A 22,624-nucleotide genomic window follows, 5' to 3' on the forward strand; every position below is an offset into this window, starting at 1 on the left:
TGCATGTTATGATTTTATTTCATATGTAGACATTTTTTTCACATACTTCTACTTGCTACTGTTGAATCTCTATGCTTTGTTAAATAAACTTTTACTTAATTTCCCTATAAACAAATCTAAGTGCTGTGAGTTAAACGGAGCAGGGCTCTGGTAAGCTGGGGTGTACTGCTTCTTTGGAAGCAGTGGATCAGTGAATACTGTGAATACCCAGTCGCCCAGGGGCTGGATATTCCATGGAGATGCTCGGAGGGCTCAAGGGTTGTAGTGTGCCGATTGCTACTCGGTAAAGTGACAGCAGGGCCTGCAAGGCTTAGAGAGAAGTGCTTGTGTCACTCATAGCTTGTGGAGTTGGGGATATGACCCCCCCAGCAGCCACAGACAAGGCCTCCTTATTCTAAGGGCAGGTGGTAGCAAGTGGGGCACAGTGGGGAAGGGTCACAAGAAAGAGTGCTGACTTCACAGATACTCCCATGAGCTCCGTAGGTTGACAGCAGATATGGGGTAGGGATGACAGCTTCTGTCTGCTGAGTTGTTCCTTCTCAATCCCATGGTGAATCAGCAAGTGAGATAATGCTGACTCCAACTCTGTAAACACAGGACCACTCTCTCACCTTCTTTGTGGTGGGAAAAAGCCCACGTCCATGAGGAAGGTTCACAGTCAGCAGGGGAGCTGATGGGAGCATGGTTACTTAAAGAGACAGGTTGTCACAAAACCTAGGAAAGCTGTGAGCAGGATAGCCAACAGGAAGAACTGAGCCTCTGTGTGAACATTCTGTTTAATATCTTCATCAATAATTTAGATAATGGCACAGAGAGTACACTTATAAAGTTTGCAGACGATACCAAACTGGGAAGGGTTGCAAGTGCTTTGGAGGAGAGGATTAAAATCAAAATGAGCTGGACAAAATGGAGAAATGGTCTGAAGTAAATTGGATGAAATCCAATAAGGACAAATGCAAAGTACTCCACTTATGAAGGAACAATCAGTTGCACACATACAAAAAGAGAAATAACTGCCTAGGAAGGAGTACTGCGGAAAGGAATCCGGGGGTCATAGTGGATCACAAACTAAATATGAGTCAACAGTGTAACGCTGTTGCAAAAAAAGCAAACATCATTCTCAGATGTACTAGCAGCAGTATTGTAAGCTAGACATTAGAAGTAATTCTTCCGCTCTATTCTGCGCTGATTAGGCCTCAACTGGAGTATTGTGTCCAGTTCTGGGTGCCACATTTCAGGAAAGATATGGACAAATTGGAGAAAGTCCAGAGAAGAGCAACAAAAATGATTAAAGGTCTAGAAAACATGACCTATGAGGGAAGATTGAAAAAATTGGGTTTGTTTAGTCTGAAGAAGAGAAGATTGAGGGGGACATGATAACAGTTTTCAAGTACATAAAAGGTTGTTACAAGGAGCAGGGAGAAAAATTGTTCTTCTTAACGTCTGAGGATAGGACAAGAAGCAATGGGCTTAAACTGCATGAAGGGAAGTTTAGGTTGGACATTAGGAAAAACTTCCTATCAGAGTGATTAAGCACTTGAACAAATTGCCTAGGGAGGATGTGGAATCTCCATCATTAGGGATTTTTCAGAGCAGGTTGGACAAACACCTGTCAGGGATGGTCTAGATAATACTTAGTCCTGCCTTGAGTGAAGGGGACTGGACTAGATAACCTCTCGAGGTTCCTTCCAGTTCAATGATTCTAATGGCCTTACCCTAGGGTTGCCAACTTTCTAATAGCAGAAAACCAAACACCCTTGTCCCACCCCCTGCCCTGCCCTTCCCCGAGGCTCCATCCCTACCCCGCCCCTTCTCTGAGGCCCCATCCCCCTCTCACTGCATCCCCCATCCCTCTGTTGCTCGCTCTCCCCCCACCCTCACTCATTCACTCACTTTCACCGGGCTGGGACACAGGGTTGGAGTGCTGGAAAGAGTGAGGGTTCCGGCTGGAGGCGCAGGTTTTGGGGTGGGGCCAAGGATGAGTGGTTTGGGGTGCAAGAGGGGGTTGGAGAATGGGGCCGTGGGAAGTATGAGGAGCGGGCTCCAGGCTGTATTGAAGTATGGGAGGGGGCTCCAGGCTGAGGCATGGGGTTGGTGTGTGGGGAGCGGTACAGGCTCTGGGCTGGGGGTGCAGGCTCTGGGGTGGGGCCAGAAATGTGGGGATCAGGGTGCGGGGGGGCTCCAGTGGGTTTGGATGTGGGAAGGGCTGAGGGGTGTGGACTCTGAGTGGCACTTATTTCAAGTGGCTCCCAGGAAACAGTGACATGTCCCTCTGGCTCTTAGGTGCATGGGTGGCCAGGGAGCTCTGCGCACTGCCCCTGCCTGCTCACACCACCCTGCAGCTCCCATTGGCCGCTGTTCCTGGCCAATGGGAGCTGCAGAGCTAGCACTCAGGGCACGGGCAGTGTGTGGAGCCCCCATTGCCACCCTTCCACCAAGACTCGGAGGGCCATGCTGGCTGCTTCCCAGGAGGCGCGTGGAGCAGGGCAGGGAGCCTCCCTCCCCCGCTTCACCACCAACCGGACTTTTAACAGGTTTAGAGTACTGACGTCCCTGTTCATTTGATGAGACAAGGCAAATGTTGCCCCCCTGGTTACTCAGCGCAATGAAAACTTGCACTCTCTTCTCTCAGCAACTTTTTCCTACTTATGGGAGCCAATCTGGCCCCTGACTTCAACTCAGTGAACTGCAAACTAGAGAAACTTGGCCACAGACACTCCCATAAATAGATTGAGAATGTATACAAAGTAGTTATCCATCATTGTAAAAGGCAGATCAAGAAACACTAGTGCTGCTACAGTAGCTCTGTAAGTTTTTGTATTTTTCTAGCAGTAATCTAACCCTAGTCAGACCTATATTTAGACTGTAAACTCTTCAGGACAGGGACCATTTTTACTCTGTGTTTGTACAGGGCTTGAGGGACTTAATGGGGTCCTAACTGGGACCACCACTAGTGACTATAGTATAGACCCCAACACATAATAATAATGAAACCTGACATCTGCAAACCACAATCCTACTCACACACTCTTAGGTTTGAGGGTCTGTGTTTGAAAACCTCAGTCTATGTTTCTGAAAAGTTCAAAAGTGGGTTGAGGTTGTTTGTACAGATAGACCCAATTAACCTTTCCTGCACCAGCCACCTCTCCCCATCCCACAAACCCAGCTGCCCCCATCCTGTGGAATGTGAACATGGGCCATTTGAGTTCATTGAACTTGAACTGCAAAGCAAAGTTGCAGGGATTCCGCCTGTAAAGTTAACCACATCCGGTTTGCACATCTACATACTGCTGTTCTGTCTAGTGCCACCGGGGCAATGCCCATCCAAGGGGCACCTTGCCGAGAAGAAGATATTGCTGTGTTAGAGATGGGTCAAATCTGAACTGAACAGTAGCTTTGCCCAAAACTCAAACCGAACCAGGCCCAAGCCTATTTGTTTTAAAGCTAGGTGAAAATGCACAGTGAACTTTCGTTACATAGCCCATCTTGCAGCAGGAGGACTCTTTTATTGCTTCAGCCTAGCACATGTTGGAACACTGCCGGAAGCTGTCAGTTACTCACTGGGGGCAGGTGTGGTGCATTAGACTTCACCCTGACTATAAAAGAGGTGGCAATAATAGTATTAAAGAGGAAGCCTGGGACAGACTCTATGAGTGGAATCAGTCACGCCTAGGGAGTAGAGGCTATGTAACCAGGAGGGTGTGACTTACTGCATCATAGTAATGTATATAGTTTGAGGGGTGGAGACTGCCGCAACTGCACACTGCTCTTGTGGAAGTGGAAGACTATTTCTGCAGTATTTCCAATGCAGAGGGAGCCAGAAAATGCTGGACCTTTCACAAGAAAGCCAGTTTGCATGAAGTCTCCAGCATGATTTCCATAACTTTGGCTGAGTTTATTTGGAGGCTTCTCCAAATCAAGTCTGTAAGCCTTTTGGGAAATGCCAATCAAATGATAAATCTGATCTGAATGCAACATCCAATCCTTTAATATTCATTGCTAGTGTGCAGCAATTGTGTGTGAATCAAAGGAAATCATTAGACATAGGACAAAGGAGTGGGTAGCTGGATCCAGATCCAGATATTACCAGAGTCATAATTTGAGGTTTCAATTTTTGTCTAAAATCTGACAGCAATTCAAAGTCTGTTCTGACAAAAGAATTCTCTAAACATTTCTACCTCTGCCTGATGTCCTTTCTCCCAGTCCACCCAGACCCTGCCTCACCCCACCGAGATCTCTCACCACTAAAAGTTTCAAAGGAAAGTGGGTTTTCAGATCTCTGCAATCTCCCCTTCCACTTGGCATGCTGAAGGTAATGGCCCTGGGGCCAGGGGACACAAGAGGGCACTGGAACAACAATATTAGGGATTACAAATCAGTCACTGTTACTGCTCTCGTAGCCTGGAGTAGGTATTGAGTCAGTGATGGAATAATTAATTTTCTCAGTGAGTGAGATGTTTCTATAGAGGAGTTGTGTGCACAGAATGTGGCCCAAAATTATTGTTTCTGAATAGCTACCAGGACAGTGAACCGAATCAGAATCAGTTCCACTACGCTGTCCTGAAAATTGTGATATGATCATCCCAAATCACCCTTACCTTAGACTTGGCATGAGACTCCTGCTTGCCAAGAAGCTGGCTGAAAGCTTGGACAGCAGAAGGGAGGAAAGTTCAGCTCCCCAGTACATCCATTGGACCACTAAGGAATGATTGGAAGCCCATAGTAATCAATAGCAAATTTTCAATATATTTCGATGGACTTTGGATAATTTTCAGAATATAACTCAGAAGTCACTACATTATTTCTGTACAAACAATTGACATTAGTCAGAAATGCTCTAGCATTGAACCCATTGGGGTTATTTTACTAGAATGCATATAGCAACAGGCACAAATATTTACAAATTAGATCCGACTCCCATATCCGTGTCAGCACATTGCCAGTTTCCTGGAGGAAAGCAAAATGACATCGAATTTTCTTCACTGCGAGGACCATCAGTTTGTTTGCAAACAAAACATTTACATATGATCCACTGCTTGTGATTTGCCTACAATATGTTGTCATCACAACCATGTTTGTTAACATGAGACTGAACAAATAGCAGGGATCAAAAATGTCAAAAGTTCAATGGCAGATTGAAAGAATGGGTGTGTCTACGGCACTCACTATTGTTTACCCACCAAGTAAGCTATAATAGCATGACATCTTTTGTGACTATGTGGCAAATGAAGATGGAGAGTAAATGATAATTACACTGCTTCTGCATGGTGAGATTGTTAAGAGTCTGGGGCATGTCTCTGCTCTCTCCTCCTCACCAATCAGAGATGCCTTGGAAATTATTTTTCAGTTTTATTTGAATGCTTGTGTTCTCTGTACTTTAGCTTTGTATTGTTAGTTCTTGCTCAGGATTACAGATTTTCCTCCCTTTCATCCTATGAACAACTGGGAGCATCACACTGCTTGAAGGGTCTTATGGATAAAAGCATTAGTCTGCTAAGCCACTTTACCTGCTTCCTTCTTTCATTTAATTCTCGATGCCTCACTCGCCATGCTCTCTGCCATTCCACACTGGCGTGAACTCTCTTACTGCATGTTTGAGAGGATTTTATCCTAAAAATAAAAAAAACAATGAAGGAGCACATTGTCAGGTTAAAAAGCATGGCTCAGATTTTCCCAGCTGTAGCCAGCCACAGAAAACTAAACTCTGAGTGAATGGAGCCACTTCTGTGGCATAGAGCCAGCATTACATCTCCTCCTACAGACTAGTTCCTGCAGCTGGCGTGGAGGAATTACTGGGGGCAAAGGGAGTATGGCTGAGTCAAGCCAGGCTGCTATAGAACAGCCACTGGGGTGATTGGCAAGCACTGTAAATTAGGCTTCTTTGATTTACAGTGGGTTCACTGGCTCAGAAAATGGCTGGGGCTGGATTAGGAGAGTTTGTGATACCTGGTCATTCCTCCCAGGGACCACAAGGGATTCATGTCTCTTGTACTAAGGGCCTGATCTAAAGCCTGTTGAAATTAATGGCAGTCTTGACTACAACAGGCTTGGACCAGGCCGAATAGTAGTGCTCAGCAGGAGTCCCCACACAGGGATAGGAATTTTACAAACAGGGAATTGAGGAAAGTTAAAATTCTGCAAAAAAGAAAAATTGTGCATACAAAAATGAGTTTTAAATATTGATTAATGCAGCAGTAGCTGTTGCTGCAGCTTTATTAAATGAACTTAGTAGTGCAGAGATGCACTGTGATTTCAGAAGCACCCTACAGCTGATTGTTCCTGAATTTAGGCCAAAAGCAGCAGTGATAAACAAAAGCAGCAGCTACACCCTGGGCCATCTATATTCTGCAGCCTCAGAATTTGCTGTTGGAATCCGACCCGTTGCCTGTCCTTTGTGGTAGAATTGTGCTGCAGAATCTAAACTTCAATTTAAAAAAAAATTAAAAAGCCATTACAACAATGAATAACAATCACCAAGTGTAAACTAAGACAGGGCTCTTAGTAAAGCCTGATTCTGCAATGCTGTCTGCATTGACATAGGAATCTGCTGAACAGAGCTCATTGCAGGAATGGGGCCTGAGTCTGCTAACAGTCTGAAACAATAACTGGGAGAGGTGTGAAATGCTCTGTTCATCTCAGTCACTTCTTGTTACTATTATTAATATGTAATATTAATATTAATAATACACTAATAGCTGGAGGGGACTAACTGAAACTGGGCTTCATTGTGTTTGGTGCTGTACCTACACAGAGCGAGAGTCTGTTCCTGCCCCCAGGCACTTACTAACTTGGACATCTGTAGCAACCATGCCATTTTAAATGTCAACTACTTCGCTACTGGTGATTTTAGCAGAAAACATACAGCTAAATGTACTTGCTCCACACTGTAAGGGACCAGGTCATAGGCAGGCTTGCCAAGCAGTCATAGCTGGATTGACGTCTGCCCCATCAGAGACTGAAGTCACTGGGCTCGAGTTGGAGAAATTACAAGGCCAAGTCCCATAAACAAGAGTCAGGGTCAGAGACAGTACCAGCTTAGAATCGAGAGATAGGAATCAGGCTCAAAGTCAGGCTGGAGTCAGAGCTCAGGAGACAAAGCAAAGGCTGGCATTGCAGCATGCCAAGGTCTACATCAGTGGTTCCCAACCTTGTTCTGCTGCTTGTGCAGGGAAAGCCCCTGGCGGGCCGGGCCGGTTTGTTTACCTCAGCCTGCACCGCTTCCAGCAGCTCCCATTGGCCTGGAGCAGTGAACCGCGGCCAGTGGGAGCCGCGATCGGCCAAACCTGCGGACGCAGCAGATTAAACAAACCAGCCCGGCCCACCAGGGGCTTTCCCTGCACAAGCGGCAGAACAAGTTTGGGAACCACCGGCCTACGTAATTGCCCAAACAACTTCCTGGGGCTAAATAGGGGCACTTGGCCAATCAGAGGAGCACAGAGTACTGTCACTCTGGGTCTCATGGGCGGTACGTCCTGTCACACCTACTCTCCACAGTGCTCCCTGCCTACATTTCTACATGACCTCCCAGTGGCACTGTGGGAATAACAGCTACCCTATGCTCTGTAGACCTGGGTTCTAGTCCTCTGGTCTATGCCTATAAGCATAAAGTACCTTCTATTCCTAGCAAAAAAGCCTCTAGTTCTTCCCCTGCCCGCCGTGATAGCTTTTCTAGTGTTGTGACATATTGTCTATAAAAATCTGTAGCATTTTGGAAAAAAAAAACCTAAAAGATGTGGGGACAGCATAAAACTAATTGCCTTTAATATCCAAACAAACAGGGTTATTGGGTTGACTATGTTATTTATTTGAATATTTAATTCAATCAATTTCTAAACATTTTTATCGTTTAAATGCTGCTGCTATAGATTCTCCATTCTACCACAAAAGTGCCTGAGAATTCGGGGATCTGACCACAGATTTGGGTCCATCTTGCTCAGAAGGCCTTGAACTATGTACCTAGGGACAACTGAATCAATGGGTGAGTGAGTGGGGGAATGTCCTGATGTGTGGAGAATAAGAGGGCTATTGCAGAATGGGACAAGGGGTCTTGAGGAAAAGAAAGGTCTGTTGGGTGGGAGAATGCCAGTCCTCTATGGGAGCTGAATTTAACAAAAATATCTCAACAATATCTTAGTTTTATGCCTCACTGTCCATTCTGAAGGTCAAAGATTTCTTCATAAACTATATCCATAAAATGGAGACATCTCTTGGGTGGAGGCAGCAATCAGGTAGACAACAGGCACATGGTATAATGCACAATAATGGGAGAGGGGACATTTTGGCTAAAGACTTTAGTACAAAACTGTGCTTGTAATTATTAGAAGTGGAAGCACTGGCTTTTGGGAGTCTGAAAGGACAGGAAACAGGAAGGAGGGGGGGAAGTTGAGGAGGCGGAGTGAGAGCTACCGAGGGTGCAGCAACAGCTTGGTAAAGAGGTTTCCACTTTAAAAAAATGAAGTCCTGTTGAAGTTTGTTAGTACCTTGCCTGGTTGCTAAAACATTTTGGTGACAAGGATGGATCTTCTGCCTCTGAACCCACCTGCACCCTTTCTGCAAAGCCCAGGTGAGCCTCCAATTGCTTTTACTGCCCGGATCCATATGTTTGAGACTTATCTGCTTGCAATCAGTGCTACAGAGATTTCTGAAGTAAGAAAGCGTGCTCTGCTAATCCACTGCCTCGGAGCAGAAGGGCAGCATATATTTTATACTTTTCCCCTTGCAGATGATAAATATGAGACTGGACTCACTGCATTAAAGAACTTTTTTGTGCCAAAATTGAATGTAGTAGCTAATTGCTACAGATTTCACCAGCGTGAGCAGAAAACAGGGGAGACTATAATGCAGTATATTGCTTCCCTGAGGAGTCTGATTGTAACTTGTGACTTTGGGAATATGGCAGATGAGATGATTAGAGACCAGCTCATTGAGAAAACAACCATGCTTCATGTAAGAGAACGCTTACTTCTAGAACCACAACTTACACTGGAAAAAACAATAACCATTGCTACTCAGATTGAGCCAGCTATAGCTGAAGCCAAAATAATGAGCATGGATACAGGAGGCACAGTCCAGGCTGTGACTTCTTTGCAGAAAAGTTCACTATCGCTTCAGACAAATGATTACAAGAGGAAAACTAATGGAAAACCACCGAATCAGCAAATTCAAAATACAGTAAATGCATGCTTTCGCTGTGGATCCCCACAACACCTTGCAAGCTACACAGGATGTCCGGCAAAAGTAGCTCAGTGCAATCACTGCAAAAAGATTGGGGATTTTGCTAAAGTATGTCGCAGCAGCCAGTTCAATCAACAGGTGCATGCAGTTACAATACCAGATGTTACTGTGTTGAGCGTGGACAAAATCACTACTGCACATATTCCAGAACAAATACATTGCACTGTAAACGTTTCCGCCATACCCTCAGACATATCACACTCTATTCAGCTAATGTTGGACACTGGCTCAGCAGTATCTATACTACCTGATTCCATCTATTTGCATTACTTTAAAGATGTACCTCTCACTGAACCCAAACTTCACTTGATGTGCTATTTGAAAAAACATATATCAGTATATGGCTGCCCGCCAGCAATAGTTACTTCTGGTGATTGCTGTGTAATTGCAGAGTTCTACATTGCCCACAAAGACACTCCTATCCTTGGCAGAGATTTATTGGCTGCTTTAAATCTCAGGGTAGTTAATGCACGAATTGATCTTCCTCAACAAAGCACTCTTGCAGTACACACACCAGTTTAAGCTGGGACCCAACACCAGGTTGAGGAGAAACTCGGCTGTGCTTATGGGTTTCTGCATAAAGTTAAAATGCAGAATAATGTGATGCCTATACGACAGAAGTTACGGTGCTTACCATTTTCAGTCAGGGAATCTGTTTCAGAGGAACTTAGAAAACTTGTTCAAAAGGACAGGAAACAGGAAGGATGGGGGGGAAGTTGAGGAGACAGAGTGAGAGCTACCGAGGAGAGCAGCAGCTTGGGAAAGAGGTTTCCACTTTAAAAAAGAAAGTCCTATTGAAGTTTGTTAGTACCTTGCCTGGTTGCTACAACAAAAACCCTATTTTTACAAAAAAATATATAAAAAAAATCACAGATTCTTTAATGTCCATGAAAAATAGGCAGAACTCAAGGGTGAGTATTATAAGGCCTCATCCAAAGGAGTTCTCCCCCCCCACCCCCCCACCACACACACACACTGTAATCCACATGGAACTCAATTTACTTAACATAGAAGGATGTGAAAATGAGTCAGGTGGTCTGAGATTTAATCTTTAGCTCCATAAATCACCCTGTTGGAGGCCTGATGCTTAGATCACTAAGCTATTCCACAGTCTCAGTCATATGTCTGCCACAAAACCAGAGTATGGTTTCACCTAGTTCCACTACTTTAGGAAGGCAGAATGTTACTCAGTATCACAATCTGTCTCCTGGTTCCTGCCCCCACCCTTAAATGCCCACCTCTGCATCCGGGGAAGTGTACATCCATGCTTGGGATGGCTTTGGCTGGCTTGGCTTTGCTGACTGGTGCATTGGGGTAGGGTGGATACCAGACTCTCCTCATTTCTCTCTCATTTCTGCCCTGAGGAATGGTGGAGATGTATTGACCATCTAGCGTACTCTCTTCCCCTCCATTGAACTACCCATTGTAAGGGTAGCTGGCTCAGGGGAGTAAGGGATCCTACCACATGCATGCAGGATAGGCCACAATGTGATCTCTAATGGATTTCAGTCAGACACCTTCCAGTTTGAGTTTGGACCAATTTAATTTTTTTTCTCAAAATCAGTACAAATGTCCCTAAATAGCAGAGCTACTGGAAGTAATTCTCACCTAAGTAGTAATTCCCTACTTATTTTTCACATAGCCAGTTCCTTGAACTTGGGCCTTCTGGCTTCTGCTATACTGATTGCAACTAGTCTGCATTGTATTACATTATTCCTCTTTCTTTTTATCTGTCTTTTCCCCCACCCCCTCCTCATTATTAAATTCTTCACTGACTAGCTGATCCTTAGGTCTGGAAAACCTAAGAGTTCTATATGGAAGAGAAGTGCCATTGCTTGCCAGACATAGTCCATGTCTAATTTTATTAGCCAGTGAAAATATAGACACACACATGTGGAAAAGCTCTAGATACATTTTTATCCTATTAGCCAAGGTGTCAATATATAAGGATCAGTCATATTAACAACTTGTTTCAGAGTAGCAGCCGTGTTAGTCTGTATTCGCAAAAAAGAAAAGGAGGACTTGTGGCACCTTAGAGACTAACAAATATATTTGAGCATAAGCTTTCGTGACCTACAGCTCACTTCATCGGATGACGAAAGCTTATGCTCAAATATATTTGTTAGTCACTAAGGTGCCACAAGTACTCCTTTTCTATTAACAACTTGGTAAGTTGTTATTACTGGGCTACTGTGGTTGTCATCTACTGCCATTACATTTCAATCCAAATATTATGACAGGCTCCTCCTTTTACCTAGGATGGATATTCTAAAATATCTGCAGTTGTTTTAAAATGAATGCACCTTTCTTTCTTATAAAGCTATTAATCTCAACAGTTCCAGAATGCAAAATATATCTATTTTAAGATCTCTCTTTGAACTTGTTCTCCCACTTAGTGGATGCTTTTCATTCAGTCAGAAGCAGGAGTAACAATGGGATTAAAAACCTCCTCCAAATATATTTTTGTTTGAATGTAATATGCCATACAACTGAACTTTGTTGCCTTCACTGCTACAACAATGGGGAAGCGGGGGGGAACAACCAGAATTGGTGGTCAACAGAAATCAGTGCATAGTTTTGACTTCATGTCTTATATTTCCACAAACATGAGTCATTCATCATTAAAATTATAGCATCTGCTCTCCAGATGTAGTACATAAAAGCAAGAGGCACCTGGTAGCATATGGAAAGCTTTCGTTTGAAACAAAAAATCACATACAAAAACAGGTGTGCCACTTAAGCATATCTTAAGTAGCTTGTGAACATGGGGTACCAAAGAGGCTCAGAAACTAGCAGATGGCCTGCAGAGAACTGGCCAGAGATGGTTCTCTTCCTTGTTTCCAGATGAGAGAGGAAAGTAAAATAAAGAGCAAAAGTAGATAGTGACATATATTTTTAAAGGCATTTAGGCTTAGCTCAGCATTGCAACACTTAACTAATTTAGGAGCCTAAATCTCATTTTCAAAAGTGATTTAGGCATTTAAGCCCTAAAGGTAGGTCTATGCTACAGTGGCCCAGCTACAGAACTGCAGTTGTGCTCCTGTAGTGCTGAAGTGTAGATGTTTCCTACATCAATGTAGTTAATCCACCTCTCAGAGGAGGTAGCTAGACTGATGGACGTAGTCTTACATCAGTCTAGCTGCGTCAACAGTGACCGTTAGGTCAACCTAACTATATCACAGAGGGCATGAAATGTTTCACAACCCTGAGCAAAACAGCCTAAATCCCATCAACTGTCAATGGGGTTTTGGCTCTGAAGAGCCTAAATCCCTTTTGAAAATGAGATGTAGGCTCCTAAATTAGTTAGGCGTTGCAACGCTGAGTGCAGCAATGCCTAAACACCTTTAAAAATCTAGGCCAGAGTGACTCAGGGTGTCTACACTGGCAGAGTTACAGTGCCGGCAATTACAGCACCGCTCAGAGATCGCTGAAGGGAAACTGCTGTTGTGTGTTCACACTGTCAGCTGCCTTGCATTGGTATTCGGAGCGGTGCACTCTGGGCAGCTATCCCACAGAGCATCTCTTCCTCTTCTTCTGCTGCTGCGAAGAGTTGTGAGAAAACAGAGGGGGTCATGGGGCATCCTGGGTCCTGTCCCAATACCCCATGATCCATTGCTTTGCATCCCAGCAATCCCTGTGCATTTGGCACCATCTTTCAATGTTTTGTGTACTGCACGCTCTGCCTCTTCAGTCTGCAGGAATGGATCCCGCACTGTTGACCAGTATGCTGCTGGCTCTCACTAACATGTCAGGAGTGGCAGTGGAGTTATTCTTTAAACTACAAAGGCAAGAGGAGTTTGACAGTGGAACACCACTTTGGGCTCGGGAAACAAGCACTGAGTGGTGGGAATCACTTTGTGATGCACATCTGGGATGACGAGCAGTGGCTGCAGAACTTTTGGATGAGGAAAGCCACATTCATTTGACCCTGTACTGCAGTGTGTCCCGGTCATGGCCCCTTTCTGTCATGCATCGTAAAACTGTCCATAGATATCCATAATTTCTATGGCTGGAGCACAGCTGGGACTGAACAGCCTCCTCTCCCCAAATGCTGATGAGGTCCAGGAGCTCGGCATTGCTCCAAGCCTGGTGTATGGAGCAGGCATGGTCACCTGGAGAGATGTGCTGAGACCACTGCACACATTACTGAGTAAACAGGAAGGGGACTTTCAAAATTCCCAAGGAATTTAAGGGGTGGGCTCACAGTTGGTCACCTCAGGGCAGGGCAGTCGAATTCAAACTGATGACCAAAGAGGCGAGAACAGGCATTGTGGGACACCTCCCAGAGGCCAATTGCAGTGGTGTAATTGACCAGGGTGTCTAAACTGGAACTGCAGCACTGTAGCCCCGGCACAGAAAGCTCAACGCCTCTCGTCAGGGTGGGTTTTTTACAGCTTTGCAACTGCGCAGTTTCTGTGCACTAAGTGTCTTGGCAGTGTGTACACCTCAGGAGTTGCACCGCAGAAGGCTGCTTTACTGTGCAGAAACTTGCCAGTGTAGACAAGGCCTCAGACTCTGATTCAGGGAAAGCAATCCTATTCAGGGCAGTATTTACAAACATGCTTAAAGTTAGCGATTAGCTTGATTAGGATTTAATTAAATATGTGTTTAAATGCGGCCCTAAGCAGGATGAAAAGGGAAAATGCTTACCATACTAAAGACATAACTAAAAATACATGAATACTTATGGAATATTTCCATGTAAGCAAATGTAATAATCGCTACAGGGAAACTGGGTGTGGTGGGGTGGCTGCCCCACCTCTTCAAGAGAGAGGGCTAGAGTAGGCCAGAACAGCTGCGCAGAAAGGCAGCCAATCAGGAGAAGGCCAACTCCGAGCCAATCAGGGCCAGTATTACAGCCAAATCAGGGCTCGGCTAGGCCCTATATAAAGGCTGCCCAGGGAGGGAGCAGGTAGGCTGTCCCAGACTTTCATGGGGCAAAGGTCTGTCTACTGAGCAGGACACAGGCACCTCAGACAGAGCAGTGCTGGGCAGGCTCGCAGGAGCATAGAAGGGCTCAGGCCCAATACCTGCCAGACTGCGGGCCCTGATAGAAACGGCCTAGAGGGTGCGGAGGGCCACTCATTATCTTTGAAAACTCATGGTGATCGGGGGAGGTCCCAGATGACTGGAAAAAGGCTAATGTAGTGCCCATCTTTAAAAAAGGGAAGAAGGAGGATCCTGGGAACTACAGGCCAGTCAGCCTCATCTCAGTCCCTGGAAAAATCATGGAGCAGGTCCTCAAGGAATCAATTCTGAAGCACGTAGAGGAGAGGAAAGTGATCAGGAACAGTCAGCATGGATTCACCAAGGGCAAGTCATGCCTGACTAATCTAATTGTCTTCTATGATGAGATAACTGGCTCTGTGGATGAAGGGAAAGCAGTGGACGTGTTGTTCCTTGACTTTAGCAAAGCTTTTGACACGGTCTCCCACAGTATTCTTGCCAGCAAGTTAAAGAAGTATGGGCTGGATGAATGGACTATAAGGTGAATAGAAAGCTGGCTAGATTGTCAGGCTCAACAGGTAGCGATCAATGGCTCCATGTCTAGTTGGCAGCCGCTTTCAAGTGAAGTGCCCCAGGGGTCTGTCCTGCGGCCAGTTTTGTTCAATATCTTCATAAATGATCTGGAGGATGGTGTGGATTGCACCCTCAGCAAGTTTGCAGATGACACTAAACTGGGAGGAGTGGTAGATACGCTGGAGGGTAGGGATAGGATACAGAGGGACCTAGACAAATTGGAGGATTGGGCCAAAAGAAATCTGATGAGGTTCAACAAGGACAAGTGCAGAGTCCTGCACTTAGGACGGAAGAATCCAAAGCACCGCTACAGACTTGGGACCAAATGGCTCGGCAGCAGTTCTGCAGAAAAGGACCTAGGGGTTACAGTGGATGAGAGGTTGGATATGAGTCAACAGTGTGCCCTTGTTGCCAAGAAGGCCAATGGCATTTTGGGATGTATACGTAGGGGCATTGCCAGCAGATCGAGGGACATGATCATTCCCCTCTATTCGACATTGGTGAGGCCTCATCTAGAGTACTGTGTCCAGTTTTGGGCCCCACACTACAGGAAGGATGAGGAAAAATTGGAAAGAGTCCAGCGGAGGGCAACAAAGGATTAGGGGACTGGAACACATGACTGGTGAGGAGAGGCTGAGGGAACTGGGAGTGTTTAGTCTGCGGAAGAGAAGAATGAGGGGGGATTTGATAGCTGCTTTCAACTATCTGAAAGGGGGTTCCAAAGAGGATGGATCTAGACTGTTCTCAGTGGTAGCAGATGACAGAACAAGGAGTAATGGTCTCAAGTTGCAGTGGGGGAGATTTAGGTTGGATTTTAGGAAAACTTTTTCACTAGGAGGGTGGTGAAACACTGGAATGCGTTACCTAGGGAGGTGGTGGAATCTCCTTCCCTAGAAGTTTATAAGGTCAGGCTTGACAAAGCCCTGGCTGGGATGATTTAGTTGGGGATCGGTCCTGCTTTGAGCAGGGGGTTGGACTAGATGACCTCCTGAGTTCCCTTCCAACCCTGATATTCTAGGGGAAGTGGCCCAGGGACAGTTAGACAAGGGGAGAGAAGGAGGGCAGGGAGGCTGCCACTAGAAGGTCCCTGGGTCGGGACCCAGAGTAGTGGGCATGCCTGGGTCCCCACCCCTTCCTCCTTGTACAGAACCTGGCCATGGAAGGGTGGCCGTGACTGACTGAAACCGGCCCTTGAACAGAGAGGCTAGACTCGAGGGGTTGTGGATGGCCACTGCAGCAGGAGCCAACTGGAAAGACTGCTGGTAACATGCCCTGCCCCACCTCCCCGGTAAGGGGGCAAGTGGGATTTGGGCGCTCTGCCAGAGGGCAGTGTCCTGAAGAGGACGCCGCGATCTGGGAGCAATGTGGGTCAAGATGCCAACCGAGGGCAAGAGACGGATGGGACACTACCGGCAGAAGGAATTCTGCATGAACTGAGCTAATTCCCAGACCGAACAGCAGGAGGTGCTGCGGTGGTGAGTCCCAACCCCGTCACACTGGGGATAGAAAGAGAGATGGCCCACAGACAAACTTTACATTAATACGTGGTTCGTGATTTTGAAAAGTTCTGGAACAAATGGGTGTCACAAGCCTGGAAGTATGGCTGAGCAAAGAGCCTCAAAAAGGGTCTGACCCACAAAAAGTAAATGCCTGACTTATTAGCAAATAGCACGATTACCTTTTATTCTTTAAAATGACCCTAATTCAGTAACTAACTACATCTATTCCTTCATTTCCTGGCTAGCACTATACATCATCTTGCTACTCACCACATTTGGTTTTGTTAGAGCCTCTGCAAAATATCCCACTGGGCCCAAGCAAAACACTGGGCACACCAAAGGCACATTGGCTATGATAGGCAATGAGAATGTCCATTAGAAATGCATAGCTGTAGTGTTTTTGTTTTTCACATACACTGCAGTTGCTCTACTCATACTTGTATGATTACTGCTACTGACTGGCTATGGATTGCGTACTCTATTCTATTCTGTTGTTGCCCTTTTGTCAACTCACACAGTTTCAAAGTTCAGAGCCCTGCGGTTGTGGCAGGTTGGGGTAGAAACTGATGATGGTACTTAGTATTTGGATGCAATCTTGTTTATTTACAAGGAACATATCAGGTCCAGCTCTGCCAAATGCACGAAGAACCAGAAACAAAATAATAGTTTCTTAGCTGAAAGCCCCAAGCCTCTTTAGCCAATACCAGACACAAAATCTCTCTTACGTTTCCCAGGTTTTACACCATGCTCACTGGCTGCTGTTTGGCATTTTGCCTCTGTCTCTCTCAGGGCAGGCCTACATTACAAACTTGCATCAGCATAGCTGCACCAATGCAACTGTGCCCTGTAACGCTTCCGGTGAAGACGCTCTAAGCCGACCGGAGAGAGCTCTCCCATTGGCTTGATATCTCCACTTCTGCAAGAGGTGGTTGCTATGTTGGTGAAAGAAGCTTTCCTGCTGACATAGTGCTGTCTACACGGGGGGTTAAAGTCGGTTTAACTACGTTGCTCAGGGATGTGGATTTTGCACACCTCTGAGCGATCTAGTTATACCAAAGTAAGTGTGTAATGTAGACCTGGACTCAGTTTCTGCTCTCCCTTCCCTCACACACAAACACTTTACCCAAAACACTATACAGCAAAAGCTCCTAGTCTAAAACCTCTGGACAGGTGCACATAACCTTTTTCTCTTAGGTGTGAGTAGGTGTTTCATGATTAACTTATCTTAACAGCTTTTCATTAGCAGGACTGCATTCACTCCTATCAACCTCACTGGGATTTTTAGCACAGCCCATAAGAGGATTTCTCCCAGCTCATAACACTATGTAGGTTCTTATACTGCCTTCATCATCATAGTATTTGAGCAACCTCCAGTAGCGCATTTGACTAACATCTGTCACATGCGGTTTGTTTCTCTCATCCTCTCCCCTAAGGGGGAATTGTGTGTGCAGTGGAGTGTTGCAGATTGGCAAGAGGGTTTGTTATAAATATGGATATATGCTTGTCATGGTCACAGGGCAAGCTGCACTTTAGCCCTCCTTTAGTCCCCTGAGTGCACTCTTCAGATGGCAGGCTTGGCTTCCTTCGCTCTCTCAAGGGTGGAATCCTGTGGTCCAACCACTCTTGGACTGGAGCTCTGGTCTGCAGCCCCCTTGTTTCCTCATCATGTAAACATGGCAGGCCTAACTGTACTTGGCACCTGCAAGAAAGTCTCTTCGGGAATCTGTGACCAGCAGCTGATTAAAGGACTCAGAACGATTTGTTTATTAGCCCAAAGGAAGCAGAAAATAGGTATAAAACAATAAAATGTCTATGCACCTGGGTTCTTACCTACACTTTGTTCTTTCCTTGCCAGACTTGGGTAAGTTCCTCTCAGCCCAAACATATCTCCTACTGGGATGGGAGTGACTAACAGCCCCTGTGGTATCCCCTGCATCTCTGTCAGAGACTCATCTCCAGTAGCTGTCTCAGCCCCTCTTTCTCCCTGGGCTGGGGACTTTAATGATTTAGTATTCCCCTTGATCTCAGGTTTGGGCCAGACAAGATAAACCTTGCTAGTTTTGTTGGAGCCAGGCAAGGATATTTCCCAATAAATAGCTTCCCCGTTGTTTCCTCAAAGGCCCTTGGTATTTCCTGCCACTGTACCTTGACTTTTTCATTGTTTCCTTTCCTCTTTGTCTCCCTTGTTCCCTCTACCATACTCTGGTCCCATCCTCCCCATCTTAGAAAAGCCCCCAGCCAGCTTTGGTTTAACTCCTTCTATTCAGGCAGGATAACAGCAAACAAACAAACTGAAGTTGCCTGATCTTCATAAAAAAATAGTACTACCTCATTCTCCACAAAGCTGTTATGTGTTTATATTAGAGGAAGCAAGGCTGAAGAAGTGTGCTTTGCACTGGGAGTGGAAGATGGTGAGGTTTGTATTGGTTCTTCACTCCTGGAGGAGTTCATTGCACAGTCTTGGACTGTCAGCTGCACATGTGAGCTTTATCCTGGAAATTTCCATAGTGTTATGGAGCAGAATTGTCTACCACAGTCCTCATCCAAGAGCTTTAGGTGACCTTTTTGTTACCCTGGGCACAGCCACTCAACACCTTGAAGATAAGGATGAAGACTTGACTTGATATGTACGAGAAGCCACTGTAGGGAGTGAAGGACAGGCATGATGTGCTTGTGATAGCCCAGGGTGCTGAGGAGACGACTACAGTATTCTGTAGTCAGTTCGAGTATGCAAAAACATCCTATTATTTATGTTTCTATGTCCTCCCTCCACCTTCTTTATCTACTTATTTGTTTAATCCATTTGTTATTTCTTCTTTGGAACAAGGACTGTCATGTGTACAGTGCCTAGGACAGTGGGCTCCTCACCTTGTTGATGGCCAATAAGAGCTACTGTAATAAATACAAAAAATATAAATAAATACTAGGAAAAGAGAATTACATAAAGTCTAAAACTGCAGAGGAGTAGTACAGACTATTGTTGCTATTTAACATTTTCCTGAAAGTTCTCAAACAGCTGGCTAATACAGACTGAAAACTAGTGTTAGAATGGAGACACTCTCAGAAGCTACATTCCTTGTGCTGAATGTCGGCTGAGATTTCAAAAGGCCCTACGGGAGTTAGATTCAATGGGAATCGGGAACCTAATTTCCTTAGGATCCTTTGAAAATCCCAGTGATAATGTATGTGTGGGTCAGTTTCCTTCCCAAACCTACACATCCATTATGGACATCACACTACCAGCCAACTTCTGCAGTCAGTTTTCCATTTGGATTTCCTACACACAATCCCACTGTTCATGTTTTTGCATTCTACGCTATCAATTGGAGTCAATTCTGTCACACTGCAGCTCTGCAGTCGCACCACAGCTATTTTTCTGCACTTTCTGTGCCTTCTCATAGGTTTTACAAATTAGCATTCGAATCCCTCCTTTGACTGTGTACTCTGATAAAGGACAGTGCTATTCTCAGCACCCACATAATGCCCAGCACCTGAAACTTACACACGACAAAATATTTAGTGGACTCCCAGAGTAACTCTGTCTTTCAGTTCTCAAGAACTGAGATTCCCCAAATGATAGTGTGTCACACCAGTATTTAAACAAGGGGCTTCACATTGCTGGTATTAGCACAGGTGTCCTTCTGCCTGGAAAGTTTTCATTACCTCTCTAATTAAAATCCATGATACCCAAACAACTTTCTTTCAACACAATCCACATGGGATCTTTTAATTTTGTTCCCCTTTATTTCTGTTTCATTGGAACTAGTTATTGAATAATACCATATTACATGTGAAGGAGCGCGGAAGGATTAGGCACTACATGAATGAGATATTCCTAAGGCCATATGCTGCTGCCATTTGTCAGATTGATTGCTGTGTTACTCTGCAAGGCACCCCAGTGGAATCAGTGGAACTACCCCTGAGGAAATCTACGACTCAACATGAGTAAGAGTGGTAGAACTGGGCCCTTCCATGATTTCAGTGGAAGATAGGAGCCTAAATACCTTTGAGAATCTGGGCCCAACTGTCTGTAGGTCACGTACATTACATCTGTATGGTCTTTATCTTGTTGGGGGGAGAATTCAAGGGGCAAGATTGTGTTATTGTGTTACGCAGGAGTAAAACAAATGGCATGGTCCAGTTAAATTACGTAAGTGTAGATATTTTTATATGCCAAGTATCTTCTCTGGAAAAAAAACTATGTATTTAGGAAGTTTTAACAGGTTTACAAATCCTGTCTCTTTTAACTCCCAAATTGGCAATGTTAACTCAGAAGGCTGTCAGACAGCTACAGTATAAGGGAAACATTACATCTTATGTAAGTCATTAAGAAGTTTGATATCTCATGTTTATTCTTTGAATATCACAGTTGAACTCCGATGGCACTCCACTTATGGTGGCATTCTGCTACAAAAGCCCTTTTCTGAGCCAATCTCTCAGCTCGGGAAGCTGGAGGAAGAGAGAAAAACAGCTTGCTGCATTTAAGAAGTTTTGTGGAGAGAGAGCAGCTTTCTCAAAGCTGGCAGCAAGCCAAGCTAATGAAAAGTGAAATTAAATATGAATTACTGCTGACGTACAAACCCTCGTATTATCAAAACATGTTAAGCAAGTTTAAACAGAAAAGCATTCCTCTTTTTTTTTTTAACTTCAGGTGACTACGTACATGCACTGCTCAGAGCAGCAACTGTGTAATTGTACATGCACTTAGAACTTCCTGGGCACACCCCCCAACTCTTTTTTCCATTCTTATTTAACAGGGCCCATGTCAGCATAGAAGACAGCTCTCATTTACTATCATCAGCTTTGCTATATGTCACATTTGGGAACTGAACTGCCACACTCCCCTTAGAGCATTCTAACACCTGGCGTATTAGAGAGGGTAATGATGAGAGCAATTTCAGTGGCAGACAGGGTTATTGCAAATGGGAGCAAGGTAAAGTAGAGAGGCTGTTCTAAGAGATCCTTGCCATGACGTGGAGTCTAATACATTTGGAGAATAGCAGCCCACATACTTTCCACGCTTTGCCCCAGTTTAATTATGCTGAAAATGAGAACAGAGGAAAGAATAGTATCATTTTGATACTCATTTGTGAGCAGTATTCATGAAAATCTATATTCTCCCTTCCAATTGAAGTTTCATTTCCTGCCAGATGATCCATGAAGTGGTAACAGCTTGGGGCAACATTTATAAGAGCTCTTCTGGAAACAAGGCTGAAAAAGAGAGAGAGGTATACAATGTGAATGGATATAATAAAGGACATATTTTGTTAGAAGATTAAAGATATATATTTAAAGGGATTTAGTATATTACACAAATAAAACTGATTGATTGCATTCCTACTGCAGTTAAGCCATTTCAAGAGTGCCAGATCAGTATTCTCATGCTATAATGGCCATGATAACTCATCATATTTGCTTTCCTACTTGTAATCATATTTTATTTTCTTTACCAGAATTCCACAAGTAATTGCTAGTGGCATATAGACTAAGTCACAGATGTTAGAACAAAAGATAAAACAAGTACACTGAATGTACATTTCGCATTTACACCCAACAAAGGTTGTCAGCTGTTCTTTCATTGCAGCTGCTTAAAGGTCCTGCTGTCCTCTCCCACTGGAACAACTATCTGTTGAGACACTGAAGTGCAACAATGCTCTTGTTAATTATTTCATTCTGTTTAATTGCAGTTACCATCAAGCATTCCAATCAGAAAATATGGGATATTAACGGTATGGGGTATTTTTCGCTAGTGCAGTTTTAACTAAGCTGACAAAATACTTAGAGATTCGGAGTCCTATGTCTGAAAGGCTAGCATAATGAGTGGTTGCAAGGGAGCAGCTTTAATTCATGCCAGAGGCAAACATAGTAGAGGTCTCCATTCCAGTCCTCCTGAAAACTGGACAGAAGTTTGGCTTCCAAGACCCCTAGACACTGCAGGACCATTAGGGTATGTCCTACTCTGCAGCTGGGAGCTGAGATTATCAGCACAGGTGGACAGACTCGCTCTAGCTGTGATTGAGATAGTGTGCTAAAAATAGCCATGTGGATCTTGTGGCATGGGTAGTGGCTCGGTAGTGAGCCACCCAATTTAGGACCTAGAAGATCAGGATGGCTTGGACTTGCGTGGCTAACCTGAGCCACTACCCGTGCCACAAGGTCCACTCTGCTGTGTTTTAGCTCAAGCAGAGCTAGTGAGAGTCTGTCTACCCAACCTAGGAATCACATCTGCCAGCTGCAGTGCAGACATACCTTTAGCTTAGGGTATGTCTACACAGCAAAAATGCATGGTTGGCCCATGCCAGCTGACTTGGGCTTGCGGGGCTCAGGCTATGTGCCTCTGGCTGTCTATAAAGCAATGAAACAGCCCTGGA

The sequence above is a fragment of the Lepidochelys olivacea genome, assembly GCF_965140295.1.
Source record: "Lepidochelys olivacea isolate rLepOli2 genome assembly, chromosome: 1".
Classification (NCBI taxonomy): Eukaryota; Metazoa; Chordata; order Testudines; family Cheloniidae; genus Lepidochelys; species Lepidochelys olivacea.